Below are 16,551 nucleotides of genomic sequence, written 5' to 3' on the forward strand. Positions count from 1 at the left end.
TCTCACTTTTCTGGAAGACCATCTTTCAACACCCTTACTGAAATGTCCCGTTCTTATTGATTAAAAACGTTCCATAATAATTGATTTCGTTGCGAGGTTTTGACCTCTATATGAGACGTTTTTCAAAGACTGCATTCATTTTAAAACAAACCATAACCTTTATTTCATCAATAAAGGTTTAAAAAGCTTTACGTAGATTATCAAATAATGATAATCTAAAATATCCTGTTTACACACGACCATTACATAATGGTTTACAATACAAATATGTTACATCGAAATCAGTTTCTTGAATGCAGTTTTTACACAATATCATACAAACATGGACTCCAAATCTTGTCCTTATTTTAGTATGCAACAGCGGAAGCTCTTAATATTCACCTGAGAATAAACATGCTTTAAACGTCAACAAAAATGTTGGTGAGTTATAGGTTTAACCTATATATATCAAATCGTAACAATAGACCACAAGATTTCATATTTCAATACACATCCCATACATAGAGATAAAAATCATTCATATGGTGAACACCTGGTAACCGACAATAACAAGATGCATATATAAGAATATCCCCATCATTCCGGGACACCCTTCGGATATGATATAAATTTCGAAGTACTAAAGCATCCGGTACTTTGGATGGGGTTTGTTAGGCCCAATAGATCTATCTTTAGGATTCGCGTCAATTAGGGTGTCTGTTCCCTAATTCTTAGATTACCAGACTTAATAAAAAGGGGCATATTCGATTTCGATAATTCAACCATAGAATGTAGTTTCACGTACTTGTGTCTATTTTGTAAATCATTTATAAAACCTGCATGTATTCTCATCCCAAAAATATTAGATTTTAAAAGTGGGACTATAACTCACTTTCACAGATTTTTACTTCGTCGGGAAGTAAGACTTGGCCACTGTTGATTCACGAACCTATAACAATATATACATATATATTAAAGTATGTTCAAAATATATTTACAACACTTTTAATATATTTTGATGTTTTAAGTTTATTAAGTCAGCTGTCCTCGTTAGTAACCTATAACTAGTTGTCCACAGTTAGATGTACAGAAATAAATCGATAAATATTATCTTGAATCAATCCACGACCCAGTGTATACGTATCTCAGTATTGATCACAACTCAAACTATATATATTTTGGAATCAACCTCAACCCTGTATAGCTAACTCCAACATTCACATATAGAGTGTCTATGGTTGTTCCGAAATATATATAGATGTGTCGACATGATAGGTCGAAACATTGTATACGTGTCTATGGTATCTCAAGATTACATAATATACAATACAAGTTGATTAAGTTATGGTTGGAATAGATTTGTTACCAATTTTCACGTAGCTAAAATGAGAAAAATTATCCAATCTTGTTTTACCCATAACTTCTTCATTTTAAATCCGTTTTGAGTGAATCAAATTGCTATGGTTTCATATTGAACTCTATTTTATGAATCTAAACAGAAAAAGTATAGGTTTATAGTCGGAAAAATAAGTTACAAGTCGTTTTTGTAAAGGTAGTCATTTCAGTCGAAAGAACGACGTCAAGATGACCATTTTAGAAAACATACTTTCACTTTGAGTTTAACCATAATTTTTGGATATAGTTTCATGTTCATAATAAAAATCATTTTCTCAGAATAACAACTTTTAAATCAAAGTTTATCATAGTTTTTAATTAACTAACCCAAAACAGTCCGCGGTGTTACTACGACGGCGTAAATCCGGTTTTACGGTGTTTTTCGTGTTTCCAGGTTTTAAATCATTAAGTTAGCATATCATATAGATATAGAACATGTGTTTAGTTGATTTTAAAAGTCAAGTTAGAAGGATTAACTTTTGTTTGCGAACAAGTTTAGAATTAACTAAACTATGTTCTAGTGATTACAAGTTTAAACCTTCAAATAAGATAGCTTTATATGTATGAATCGAATGATGTTATGAACATCATTACTACCTTAATTTCCTTGGATAAACCTACTGGAAAAGAGAAAAATGGATCTAGCTTCAATGGATCCTTGGATGGCTCGAAGTTCTTGAAGCAGAATCATGACACGAAAACAAGTTCAAGTAAGATCATCACTTGAAATAAGATTGTTATAGTTATAGAAATTGAACCAAAGTTTGAATATGATTATTACCTTGTATTAGAATGATAACCTACTGTAAGAAACAAAGATTTCTTGAGGTTGGATGATCACCTTACAAGATTGGAAGTGAGCTAGCAAACTTGAAAGTATTCTTGATTTTATGAAACTAGAACTTTTGGAATTTATGAAGAACACTTAGAACTTGAAGATAGAACTTGAGAGAGATCAATTAGATGAAGAAAATTGAAGAATGAAAGTGTTTGTAGGTGTTTTTGGTCGTTGGTGTATGGATTAGATATAAAGGATATGTAATTTTGTTTTCATGTAAATAAGTCATGAATGATTACTCATATTTTTGTAATTTTATGAGATATTTCATGCTAGTTGCCAAATGATGGTTCCCACATGTGTTAGGTGACTCACATGGGCTGCTAAGAGCTGATCATTGGAGTGTATATACCAATAGTACATACATCTAAAAGCTGTGTATTGTACGAGTACGAATACGGGTGCATACGAGTAGAATTGTTGATGAAACTGAACGAGGATGTAATTGTAAGCATTTTTGTTAAGTAGAAGTATTTTGATAAGTGTATTGAAGTCTTTCAAAAGTGTATAAATACATATTAAAACACTACATGTATATACATTTTAACTGAGTCGTTAAGTCATCGTTAGTCGTTACATGTAAATGTTGTTTTGAAACCTTTAGGTTAACGATCTTGTTGAATGTTGTTAACCCATTGTTTATTATAACAAATGAGATGTTAAATTATTATATTATCATGATATTATGATATATAATATATCTTAGTATGATGTATATACAGTTAAATGTCGTTACAACGATAATCGTTACAAATATGTCTCGTTTCGAAATCATTAAGTTAGTAGTCTTGTTTTTACATATGTAGTTCATTGTTAATATACTTTATGATATGTTTTCTTATCATAGTATCATGTTAACTATATATATATATATATCCATATATATGTCATCATATAGTTTTTACAAGTTTTAACGTTCGTGAATCACCGATCAACTTGGGTGGTCAATTGTCTATATGAAACATATTTCAATTAATCAAGTCTTACCAAGTTTGATTGCTTAACATGTTGGAAACATTTAATCATGTAAATATCAATCTCAATTAATATATATAAACATGGAAAAGTTCGGGTCACTACAGTACCTACTCGTTAAATAAATTTCGTCCCGAAATTTTAAGCTGTTGAAGGTGTTGACGAATCTTCTGGAAATAGATGCGAGTATTTCTTCTTCATCTGATCTTCACGCTCCCAGGTGAACTCGGGTCCTCTACGAGCATTCCATCGAACCTTAACAATTGGTATCTTGTTTTGCTTAAGTCTTTTAACCTCACGATCCATTATTTCGACGGGTTCTTCGATGAATTGAAGTTTTTCGTTGATTTGGATTTCATCTAACGGAATAGTGAGATCTTCTTTAGCAAAACATTTCTTCAAATTCGAGACGTGGAAAGTGTTATGTACAGCCGCGAGTTGTTGAGGTAACTCAAGTCGGTAAGCTACTGGTCCGACACGATCAATAATCTTGAATGGTCCAATATACCTTGGATTTAATTTCCCTCGTTTACCAAATCGAACAACGCCTTTCCAAGGTGCAACTTTAAGCATGACCATCTCTCCAATTTCAAATTCTATATCTTTTCTTTTAATGTCAGCGTAGCTCTTTTGTCGACTTTGGGCGGTTTTCAACCGTTGTTGAATTTGGATGATCTTCTCGGTAGTTTCTTGTATAATCTCCGGACCCGTAATCTGTCTATCCCCCACTTCACTCCAACAAATCGGAGACCTGCACTTTCTACCATAAAGTGCTTCAAACGGCGCCATCTCAATGCTTGAATGGTAGCTGTTGTTGTAGGAAAATTCTGCTAACGGTAGATGTCGATCCCAACTGTTTCCGAAATCAATAACACATGCTCGTAGCATGTCTTCAAGCGTTTGTATCGTCCTTTCGCTCTGCCCATCAGTTTGTGGATGATAGGCAGTACTCATGTCTAGACGAGTTCCTAATGCTTGCTGTAATGTCTGCCAGAATCTTGAAATAAATCTGCCATCCCTATCAGAGATAATAGAGATTGGTATTCCATGTCTGGAGACGACTTCCTTCAAATACAGTCGTGCTAACTTCTCCATCTTGTCATCTTCTCTTATTGGTAGGAAGTGTGCTGATTTGGTGAGACGATCAACTATTACCCAAATAGTATCAAAACCACTTGCAGTCCTTGGCAATTTAGTGATGAAATCCATGGTAATGTTTTCCCATTTCCATTCCGGGATTTCGGGTTGTTGAAGTAGACCTGATGGTTTCTGATGCTCAGCTTTGACCTTAGAATACGTCAAACATTCTCCTACGTATTTAGCAACATCGGCTTTCATACCCGGCCACCAAAAATGTTTCTTGAGATCCTTGTACATCTTCCCCGTTCCAGGATGTATTGAGTATCTGGTTTTATGAGCTTCTCTAAGTACCATTTCTCTCATATCTCCAAATTTTGGTACCCAAATCCTTTCAGCCCTATACCGGGTTCCGTCTTCCCGAATATTAAGATGCTTCTCCGATCCTTTGGGTATTTCATCCTTTAAATTTCCCTCTTTTAAAACTCCTTGTTGCGCCTCCTTTATTTGAGTAGTAATGTTATTATGAATCATTATATTCATAGATTTTACTCGAATGGGTTCTCTGTCCTTCCTGCTCAAGGCATCGGCTACCACATTTGCCTTCCCCGGGTGGTAACGAATCTCAAAGTCGTAATCATTCAATAATTCAATCCACCTACGCTGCCTCATATTCAGTTGTTTCTGATTAAATATGTGTTGAAGACTTTTGTGGTCGGTATATATAATATTTTTGACCCCATATAAGTAGTGCCTCCAAGTCTTTAATGCAAAAACAACCGCGCCTAATTCCAAATCATGCGTCGTATAATTTTGTTCGTGAATCTTCAATTGTCTAGACGCATAAGCAATCACCTTCGTTCGTTGCATTAATACACAACCGAGACCTTGCTTTGATGCATCACAATAAATCACAAAATCATCATTCCCTTCAGGCAATGACAATATAGGTGCCGTAGTTAGCTTTTTCTTCAATAACTGAAACGCTTTCTCTTGTTCATCATTCCATTCAAATTTCTTCCCTTTATGCGTTAATGCAGTCAAGGGTTTTGCTATTCTGGAAAAGTCTTGGATGAACCTTCTGTAGTAACCAGCTAGTCCTAAAAACTGGCGTATGTGTTTCGGAGTTTTCGGGGTTTCCCACTTTTCAACAGTTTCTATCTTTGCCGGATCCACCTTAATACCTTCTTTGTTCACTATGTGACCGAGGAATTGAACTTCTTCCAACCAAAATGCACACTTTGAAAACTTAGCGTACAATTCTTCCTTCCTCAATACTTCTAACACCTTTCTCAAATGTTCACCGTGTTCTTGGTCATTATTTGAGTAAATAAGTATGTCATCAATGAAAACAATGACAAACTTGTCAAGGTATGGTCCACACACTCCGTTCATAAGGTCCATGAACACAGCTGGTGCATTAGTTAAACCAAATGGCATGACCATAAACTCGTAATGACCGTAACGTGTTCTGAAAGCAGTCTTTGGAATATCATCTTCTTTCACCCGCATTTGATGATACCCGGAACGTAAGTCAATCTTTGAATAAACAGACGAGCCTTGTAGTTGATCAAATAAGTCGTCGATTCTCGGTAGTGGGTAGCGGTTCTTGATGGTAAGTTTGTTCAACTCTCGGTAGTCGATACACAACCTGAATGTACCATCTTTCTTCTTGACAAACAAAACAGGAGCTCCCCACGGTGATGTGCTTGGTCGAATGAAACCACGCTCTAAAAGTTCTTGTAATTGGCTTTGCAGTTCTTTCATCTCGCTGGGTGCGAGTCTGTAAGGAGCACGAGCTATTGGTGCAGCTCCTGGTACAAGATCTATTTGAAATTCAACGGATCGATGTGGGGGTAATCCCGGTAATTCTTTCGGAAATACATCGGGAAATTCTTTTGCAATGGGAACATCATTGATGCTCTTTTCTTCAGTTTGTACTTTCTCGACGTGTGCTAGAACAGCATAGCAACCTTTTCTTATTAGTTTTTGTGCCTTCAAATTACTAATAAGATGTAGCTTCGTGTTGCCCTTTTCTCCGTACACCATTAAGGGTTTTCCTTTTTCTCGTATAATGCGAATTGCATTTTTGTAACAAACGATCTCCGCTTTCACTTCTTTCAACCAGTCCATACCGATTATCACATCAAAACTCCCTAACTCTACTGGTATCAAATCAATCTTAAATGTTTCGCTAACCAGTTTAATTTCTCGATTCCGACATATATTATCTGCTGAAATTAATTTACCATTTGCTAATTCGAGTAAAAATTTACTATCCAAAGGCGTCAATGGACAACTTAATTTAGCACAAAAATCTCTACTCATATAGCTTCTATCCGCACCCGAATCAAATAAAACGTAAGCAGATTTATTGTCAATAAGAAACGTACCCGTAACAAGCTCCGGGTCTTCCTGTGCCTCTACCGCATTAATATTGAAAACTCTTCCACGGCCTTGTCCATTCGTGTTCTCCTGGTTTGGGCAATTTCTAATAATGTGGCCTGGTTTTCCACATTTATAACAAACTAAATTGGCATAACTTGCTCCGACACTACTTGCTCCGCCATTACTCGTTCCGACACCATTTGTTCCTTTCGTTCTATTAACCCCTGGTCCGTAGACCTCACACTTCGCCGCGCTATGACCATTTCTTTTACACTTGTTGCAAAATTTGGTGCAGAACCCCGAGTGATTCTTTTCACACCTTTGGCATAGCTGCTTCTGATTGTTGTTGTTGTTGCAGTTATTATTGTTGTTGGGATGATTGTTGTAGTTGCTGTTGTTGTTGTTGTTGTTGTTGTTGTTGTTGGGCCGTTTGTTGTAGTTGCGATTAATGTTGCGATTGTTGGGATAATTGTTGCGATTATTGTTGTAATTGCTGTTATTGTTGTATTGGTGATTCTTATCACCGTTTTCCTCCCACTTTCTTTTGACTTGCTTCACATTGGCCTCTTCAGCAGTCTGTTCTTTAATTCTTTCTTCAATCTGGTTCACTAGTTTGTGAGCCATTCTACATGCCTGTTGTATGGAGGCGGGCTCGTGTGAACTTATATCTTCTTGGATTCTTTCCGGTAATCCTTTCACAAACGCGTCGATCTTCTCTTCCTCATCTTCGAATGCTCCCGGACACAATAGGCACAATTCTGTGAATCGTCTTTCGTACGTGGTAATATCAAATCCTTGGGTTCGTAACCCTCTAAGTTCTGTCTTGAGCTTATTGACCTCGGTTCTGGGACGGTACTTCTCGTTCATCAAGTGCTTGAATGCTGACCACGGTAGTGCGTACGCATCATCTTGTCCCACTTGCTCTAGATAGGTATTCCACCATGTTAACGCAGAACCTGTGAAGGTATGCGTAGCGTACTTCACTTTGTCCTCTTCAGTACACTTACTTATGGCAAACACCGATTCAACCTTCTCGGTCCACCGTTTCAATCCGATCGGTCCTTCGGTTATATCAAATTCCAAAGGTTTGCAGGCAGTGAATTCTTTGTAGGTGCATCCTACACGATTTCCTGTACTGCTAGATCCAAGGTTATTGTTGGTATGTAGCGCAGCCTGTACTGCGGCTATGTTTGAAGCTAGAAAAGTACGGAATTCCTCTTCATTCATATTCACGGTTTGTCGAGTAGTCGGTGCCATTTCCTTCAAAATAGTTAAATGGAACAAGTTAATCATACAGAATATTAAGAGTAGTTAATAGTATTTCGTAGCATAATATGAACTCATTTATAAAAGCTTTTTCTTCATATTAGCGTTTTATAAGTTTAAATTCGGGTAGTACCTACCCGTTAAGTTCATACTTAGTAGCTAATATACAATTCAACTACTACAATTCTATATGAAAAACTGATTATAATAATATTTCGCGTTCAAACTTTTATACAATATTTTACAAACTTACAATACCGCTTATTTTACATAAAGCATGAAATATAGCACACAATAACTTTGATACAAGATAGTTGTGAAGACAATTCTAGCTAGTACACAAGTCGTTCAGCAAAGGCAATAAAGACACGTAATTCATACGTCCAGAAACAAGTCATGCATTCTGGTTTTACTAGGAATACTTCCCATCCTTGGTCTTGTGCAACATAACCGTTATGGCCGTTGATAAGACAGCGTGTTGTAACGTCATCAAAGGGACGAGGGTTACGTAATGTCCAACAGTCCCGTAATAATCTAAAAACCTCATTTCTTACCCCAATTACCGACTCCGTCACTTGTGGAAACGTTTTGTTTAATAGTTGTAGCCCGATGTTCTTGTTCTCACTTTGGTGAGAAGCGAACATTACTAATCCGTAAGCATAACATGCTTCTTTATGTTGCATGTTAGCCGCTTTTTCTAAATCACGAAGTCCAATATTCGGATATATTGAGTCAAAATAATTTCTTAACCCGTTGCGTAAAATAGCATTTAGGTTCCCCGCAATATATGCGTCAAAGTAAACACATCGTAACTTATGGGTTTCCCAATGTGATATCCCCCATCTTTCAAACGAAAGTCTCTTATAAACCAAGACATTCTTGGAACGTTCTTCGAATATCTTACAAACTGATCTCGCCTTAAATAGTTGTGCCGAAGAATTCTGGCCGACTCTAGACAAGATTTCATCAATCATGTCTCCGGGTAGGTCTCTTAAAATATTGGGTTGTCTATCCATTTTGTGTTTTTAAACTGTAAAATAGACAAGAGTTAGATTCATAAAAAAAAATACTTATTAATACAAGCAATTTTTACATATATCATAAAGCATAAGAACACTATATTACATATATTACACCACACGAATACAACTATCTTATTCCGACTCGCTCGTTTCTTCTTCTTCGATTTTAGTTCATTTTGCCAAGTTTCTAGGGATATATGATGTTCCCCTAATACGAGCCGTCGTTGTCCACATTGGTTTAGAAAAACCTGGTGGTTTAGAGGTTCCCGGGTCATTGTTACAACTTAAGGACTTCGGGGGTTGACGATACATATAAAGTTCATCGGGGTTGGAATTAGATTTCTCTATTTTTATGCCCTTTCCCTTATTATTTTCTTTTGCCTTTTTAAATTCAGTTGGGGTAATTTCTATAACATCATCGGAATTCTCGTCGGAATCCGATTCATCGGAGAATTGGTAATCCTCCCAATATTTTGCTTCCTTGGCGGAAACACCATTGACCATAATTAACTTTGGTCGGTTGGTTGAGGATTTTCTTTTACTTAACCGTTTTATTATTTCCCCCACCGGTTCTATTTCTTCATCCGGTTCCGATTCTTCTTCCGGTTCCGATTCTTCTTCCGGTTCCGACTCTTCTTCCGGTTCCTCTTCGAGAACTTGTGAATCAGTCCACAAATCATTCCAATTTACATTTGACTCTTCATTATTATTAGGTGAGTCAATGGGACTTGTTCTAGAGGTAGACATCTATCACATAATATCAAACACATTAAGAGATTAATATATCACATAATATTCATATGTTAAAAATATATAGTTTCCAACAAAAATGTTAAGCAATCATTTTTAAAGAAAACACGGTCGAAGTCCAGACTCACTAATGCATCCTAACAAACTCGATAAGACACACTAATGCAAATTTTCTGGTTCTCTAAGACCAACGCTCGGATACCAACTGAAATGTCCCGTTCTTATTGATTAAAAACGTTCCATAATAATTGATTTCGTTGCGAGGTTTTGACCTCTATATGAGACGTTTTTCAAAGACTGCATTCATTTTAAAACAAACCATAACCTTTATTTCATCAATAAAGGTTTAAAAAGCTTTACGTAGATTATCAAATAATGATAATCTAAAATATCCTGTTTACACACGACCATTACATAATGGTTTACAATACAAATATGTTACATCGAAATCAGTTTCTTGAATGCAGTTTTTACACAATATCATACAAACATGGACTCCAAATCTTGTCCTTATTTTAGTATGCAACAGCGGAAGCTCTTAATATTCACCTGAGAATAAACATGCTTTAAACGTCAACAAAAATGTTGGTGAGTTATAGGTTTAACCTATATATATCAAATCGTAACAATAGACCACAAGATTTCATATTTCAATACACATCCCATACATAGAGATAAAAATAATTCATATGGTGAACACCTGGTAACCGACAATAACAAGATGCATATATAAGAATATCCCCATCATTCCGGGACACCCTTCGGATATGATATAAATTTCGAAGTACTAAAGCATCCGGTACTTTGGATGGGGTTTGTTAGGCCCAATAGATCTATCTTTAGGATTCGCGTCAATTAGGGTGTCTGTTCCCTAATTCTTAGATTACCAGACTTAATAAAAAGGGGCATATTCGATTTCGATAATTCAACCATAGAATGTAGTTTCACGTACTTGTGTCTATTTTGTAAATCATTTATAAAACCTGCATGTATTCTCATCCCAAAAATATTAGATTTTAAAAGTAGGACTATAACTCACTTTCACAGATTTTTACTTCGTCGGGAAGTAAGACTTGGCCACTGTTGATTCACGAACCTATAACAATATATACATATATATTAAAGTATGTTCAAAATATATTTACAACACTTTTAATATATTTTGATGTTTTAAGTTTATTAAGTCAGCTGTCCTCGTTAGTAACCTATAACTAGTTGTCCACAGTTAGATGTACAGAAATAAATCGATAAATATTATCTTGAATCAATCCACGACCCAGTGTATACGTATCTCAGTATTGATCACAACTCAAACTATATATATTTTGGAATCAACCTCAACCCTGTATAGCTAACTCCAACATTCACATATAGAGTGTCTATGGTTGTTCCGAAATATATATAGATGTGTCGACATGATAGGTCGAAACATTGTATACGTGTCTATGGTATCTCAAGATTACATAATATACAATACAAGTTGATTAAGTTATGGTTGGAATAGATTTGTTACCAATTTTCACGTAGCTAAAATGAGAAAAATTATCCAATCTTGTTTTACCCATAACTTCTTCATTTTAAATCCGTTTTGAGTGAATCAAATTGCTATGGTTTCATATTGAACTCTATTTTATGAATCTAAACAGAAAAAGTATAGGTTTATAGTCGGAAAAATAAGTTACAAGTCGTTTTTGTAAAGGTAGTCATTTCAGTCGAAAGAACGACGTCTAGATGACCATTTTAGAAAACATACTTCCACTTTGAGTTTAACCATAATTTTTGGATATAGTTTCATGTTCATAATAAAAATCATTTTCTCAGAATAACAACTTTTAAATCAAAGTTTATCATAGTTTTTAATTAACTAACCCAAAACAGTCCGCGGTGTTACTACGACGGCGTAAATCCGGTTTTACGGTGTTTTTCGTGTTTCCAGGTTTTAAATCATTAAGTTAGCATATCATATAGATATAGAACATGTGTTTAGTTGATTTTAAAAGTCAAGTTAGAAGGATTAACTTTTGTTTGCGAACAAGTTTAGAATTAACTAAACTATGTTCTAGTGATTACAAGTTTAAACCTTCGAATAAGATAGCTTTATATGTATGAATCGAATGATGTTATGAACATCATTACTACCTTAATTTCCTTGGATAAACCTACTGGAAAAGAGAAAAATGGATCTAGCTTCAATGGATCCTTGGATGGCTCGAAGTTCTTGAAGCAGAATCATGACACGAAAACAAGTTCAAGTAAGATCATCACTTGAAATAAGATTGTTATAGTTATAGAAATTGAACCAAAGTTTGAATATGATTATTAACTTGTATTAGAATGATAACCTACTGTAAGAAACAAAGATTTCTTGAGGTTGGATGATCACCTTACAAGATTGGAAGTGAGCTAGCAAACTTGAAAGTATTCTTGATTTTATGAAACTAGAACTTTTGGAATTTATGAAGAACACTTAGAACTTGAAGATAGAACTTGAGAGAGATCAATTAGATGAAGAAAATTGAAGAATGAAAGTGTTTGTAGGTGTTTTTGGTCGTTGGTGTATGGATTAGATATAAAGGATATGTAATTTTGTTTTCATGTAAATAAGTCATGAATGATTACTCATATTTTTGTAATTTTATGAGATATTTCATGCTAGTTGCCAAATGATGGTTCCCACATGTGTTAGGTGACTCACATGGGCTGCTAAGAGCTGATCATTGGAGTGTATATACCAATAGTACATACATCTAAAAGCTGTGTATTGTACGAGTACGAATACGGGTGCATACGAGTAGAATTGTTGATGAAACTGAACGAGGATGTAATTGTAAGCATTTTTGTTAAGTAGAAGTATTTTGATAAGTGTATTGAAGTCTTTCAAAAGTGTATAAATACATATTAAAACACTACATGTATATACATTTTAACTGAGTCGTTAAGTCATCGTTAGTCGTTACATGTAAATGTTGTTTTGAAACCTTTAGGTTAACGATCTTGTTGAATGTTGTTAACCCATTGTTTATTATAACAAATGAGATGTTAAATTATTATATTATCATGATATTATGATATATAATATATCTTAGTATGATGTATATACAGTTAAATGTCGTTACAACGATAATCGTTACAAATATGTCTCGTTTCGAAATCATTAAGTTAGTAGTCTTGTTTTTACATATGTAGTTCATTGTTAATATACTTTATGATATGTTTTCTTATCATAGTATCATGTTAACTATATATATATATATCCATATATATGTCATCATATAGTTTTTACAAGTTTTAACGTTCGTGAATCACCGATCAACTTGGGTGGTCAATTGTCTATATGAAACATATTTCAATTAATCAAGTCTTACCAAGTTTGATTGCTTAACATGTTGGAAACATTTAATCATGTAAATATCAATCTCAATTAATATATATAAACATGGAAAAGTTCGGGTCACTACAGTACCTACTCGTTAAATAAATTTCGTCCCGAAATTTTAAGCTGTTGAAGGTGTTGACGAATCTTCTGGAAATAGATGCGAGTATTTCTTCTTCATCTGATCTTCACGCTCCCAGGTGAACTCGGGTCCTCTACGAGCATTCCATCGAACCTTAACAATTGGTATCTTGTTTTGCTTAAGTCTTTTAACCTCACGATCCATTATTTCGACGGGTTCTTCGATGAATTGAAGTTTTTCGTTGATTTGGATTTCATCTAACGGAATAGTGAGATCTTCTTTAGCAAAACATTTCTTCAAATTCGAGACGTGGAAAGTGTTATGTACAGCCGCGAGTTGTTGAGGTAACTCAAGTCGGTAAGCTACTGGTCCGACACGATCAATAATCTTGAATGGTCCAATATACCTTGGATTTAATTTCCCTCGTTTACCAAATCGAACAACGCCTTTCCAAGGTGCAACTTTAAGCATGACCATCTCTCCAATTTCAAATTCTATATCTTTTCTTTTAATGTCAGCGTAGCTCTTTTGTCGACTTTGGGCGGTTTTCAACCGTTGTTGAATTTGGATGATCTTCTCGGTAGTTTCTTGTATAATCTCCGGACCCGTAATCTGTCTATCCCCCACTTCACTCCAACAAATCGGAGACCTGCACTTTCTACCATAAAGTGCTTCAAACGGCGCCATCTCAATGCTTGAATGGTAGCTGTTGTTGTAGGAAAATTCTGCTAACGGTAGATGTCGATCCCAACTGTTTCCGAAATCAATAACACATGCTCGTAGCATGTCTTCAAGCGTTTGTATCGTCCTTTCGCTCTGCCCATCAGTTTGTGGATGATAGGCAGTACTCATGTCTAGACGAGTTCCTAATGCTTGCTGTAATGTCTGCCAGAATCTTGAAATAAATCTGCCATCCCTATCAGAGATAATAGAGATTGGTATTCCATGTCTGGAGACGACTTCCTTCAAATACAGTCGTGCTAACTTCTCCATCTTGTCATCTTCTCTTATTGGTAGGAAGTGTGCTGATTTGGTGAGACGATCAACTATTACCCAAATAGTATCAAAACCACTTGCAGTCCTTGGCAATTTAGTGATGAAATCCATGGTAATGTTTTCCCATTTCCATTCCGGGATTTCGGGTTGTTGAAGTAGACCTGATGGTTTCTGATGCTCAGCTTTGACCTTAGAATACGTCAAACATTCTCCTACGTATTTAGCAACATCGGCTTTCATACCCGGCCACCAAAAATGTTTCTTGAGATCCTTGTACATCTTCCCCGTTCCAGGATGTATTGAGTATCTGGTTTTATGAGCTTCTCTAAGTACCATTTCTCTCATATCTCCAAATTTTGGTACCCAAATCCTTTCAGCCCTATACCGGGTTCCGTCTTCCCGAATATTAAGATGCTTCTCCGATCCTTTGGGTATTTCATCCTTTAAATTTCCCTCTTTTAAAACTCCTTGTTGCGCCTCCTTTATTTGAGTAGTAATGTTATTATGAATCATTATATTCATAGATTTTACTCGAATGGGTTCTCTGTCCTTCCTGCTCAAGGCATCGGCTACCACATTTGCCTTCCCCGGGTGGTAACGAATCTCAAAGTCGTAATCATTCAATAATTCAATCCACCTACGCTGCCTCATATTCAGTTGTTTCTGATTAAATATGTGTTGAAGACTTTTGTGGTCGGTATATATAATATTTTTGACCCCATATAAGTAGTGCCTCCAAGTCTTTAATGCAAAAACAACCGCGCCTAATTCCAAATCATGCGTCGTATAATTTTGTTCGTGAATCTTCAATTGTCTAGACGCATAAGCAATCACCTTCGTTCGTTGCATTAATACACAACCGAGACCTTGCTTTGATGCATCACAATAAATCACAAAATCATCATTCCCTTCAGGCAATGACAATATAGGTGCCGTAGTTAGCTTTTTCTTCAATAACTGAAACGCTTTCTCTTGTTCATCATTCCATTCAAATTTCTTCCCTTTATGCGTTAATGCAGTCAAGGGTTTTGCTATTCTGGAAAAGTCTTGGATGAACCTTCTGTAGTAACCAGCTAGTCCTAAAAACTGGCGTATGTGTTTCGGAGTTTTCGGGGTTTCCCACTTTTCAACAGTTTCTATCTTTGCCGGATCCACCTTAATACCTTCTTTGTTCACTATGTGACCGAGGAATTGAACTTCTTCCAACCAAAATGCACACTTTGAAAACTTAGCGTACAATTCTTCCTTCCTCAATACTTCTAACACCTTTCTCAAATGTTCACCGTGTTCTTGGTCATTCTTTGAGTAAATAAGTATGTCATCAATGAAAACAATGACAAACTTGTCAAGGTATGGTCCACACACTCCGTTCATAAGGTCCATGAACACAGCTGGTGCATTAGTTAAACCAAATGGCATGACCATAAACTCGTAATGACCGTAACGTGTTCTGAAAGCAGTCTTTGGAATATCATCTTCTTTCACCCGCATTTGATGATACCCGGAACGTAAGTCAATCTTTGAATAAACAGACGAGCCTTGTAGTTGATCAAATAAGTCGTCGATTCTCGGTAGTGGGTAGCGGTTCTTGATGGTAAGTTTGTTCAACTCTCGGTAGTCGATACACAACCTGAATGTACCATCTTTCTTCTTGACAAACAAAACAGGAGCTCCCCACGGTGATGTGCTTGGTCGAATGAAACCACGCTCTAAAAGTTCTTGTAATTGGCTTTGCAGTTCTTTCATCTCGCTGGGTGCGAGTCTGTAAGGAGCACGAGCTATTGGTGCAGCTCCTGGTACAAGATCTATTTGAAATTCAACGGATCGATGTGGGGGTAATCCCGGTAATTCTTTCGGAAATACATCGGGAAATTCTTTTGCAATGGGAACATCATTGATGCTCTTTTCTTCAGTTTGTACTTTCTCGACGTGTGCTAGAACAGCATAGCAACCTTTTCTTATTAGTTTTTGTGCCTTCAAATTACTAATAAGATGTAGCTTCGTGTTGCCCTTTTCTCCGTACACCATTAAGGGTTTTCCTTTTTCTCGTATAATGCGAATTGCATTTTTGTAACAAACGATCTCCGCTTTCACTTCTTTCAACCAGTCCATACCGATTATCACATCAAAACTCCCTAACTCTACTGGTATCAAATCAATCTTAAATGTTTCGCTAACCAGTTTAATTTCTCGATTCCGACATATATTATCTGCTGAAATTAATTTACCATTTGCTAATTCGAGTAAAAATTTACTATCCAAAGGCGTCAATGGACAACTTAATTTAGCACAAAAATCTCTACTCATATAGCTTCTATCCGCACCCGAATCAAATAAAACGTAAGCAGATTTATTGTCAATAAGAAACGTACCCGTAACAAGCTCCGGGTCTTCCTGTGCCTCTACCGCA

The sequence above is a fragment of the Rutidosis leptorrhynchoides genome, chromosome 6 (genome assembly GCF_046630445.1).
Source record: "Rutidosis leptorrhynchoides isolate AG116_Rl617_1_P2 chromosome 6, CSIRO_AGI_Rlap_v1, whole genome shotgun sequence".
Taxonomy (NCBI): Eukaryota; Viridiplantae; Streptophyta; class Magnoliopsida; order Asterales; family Asteraceae; genus Rutidosis; species Rutidosis leptorrhynchoides.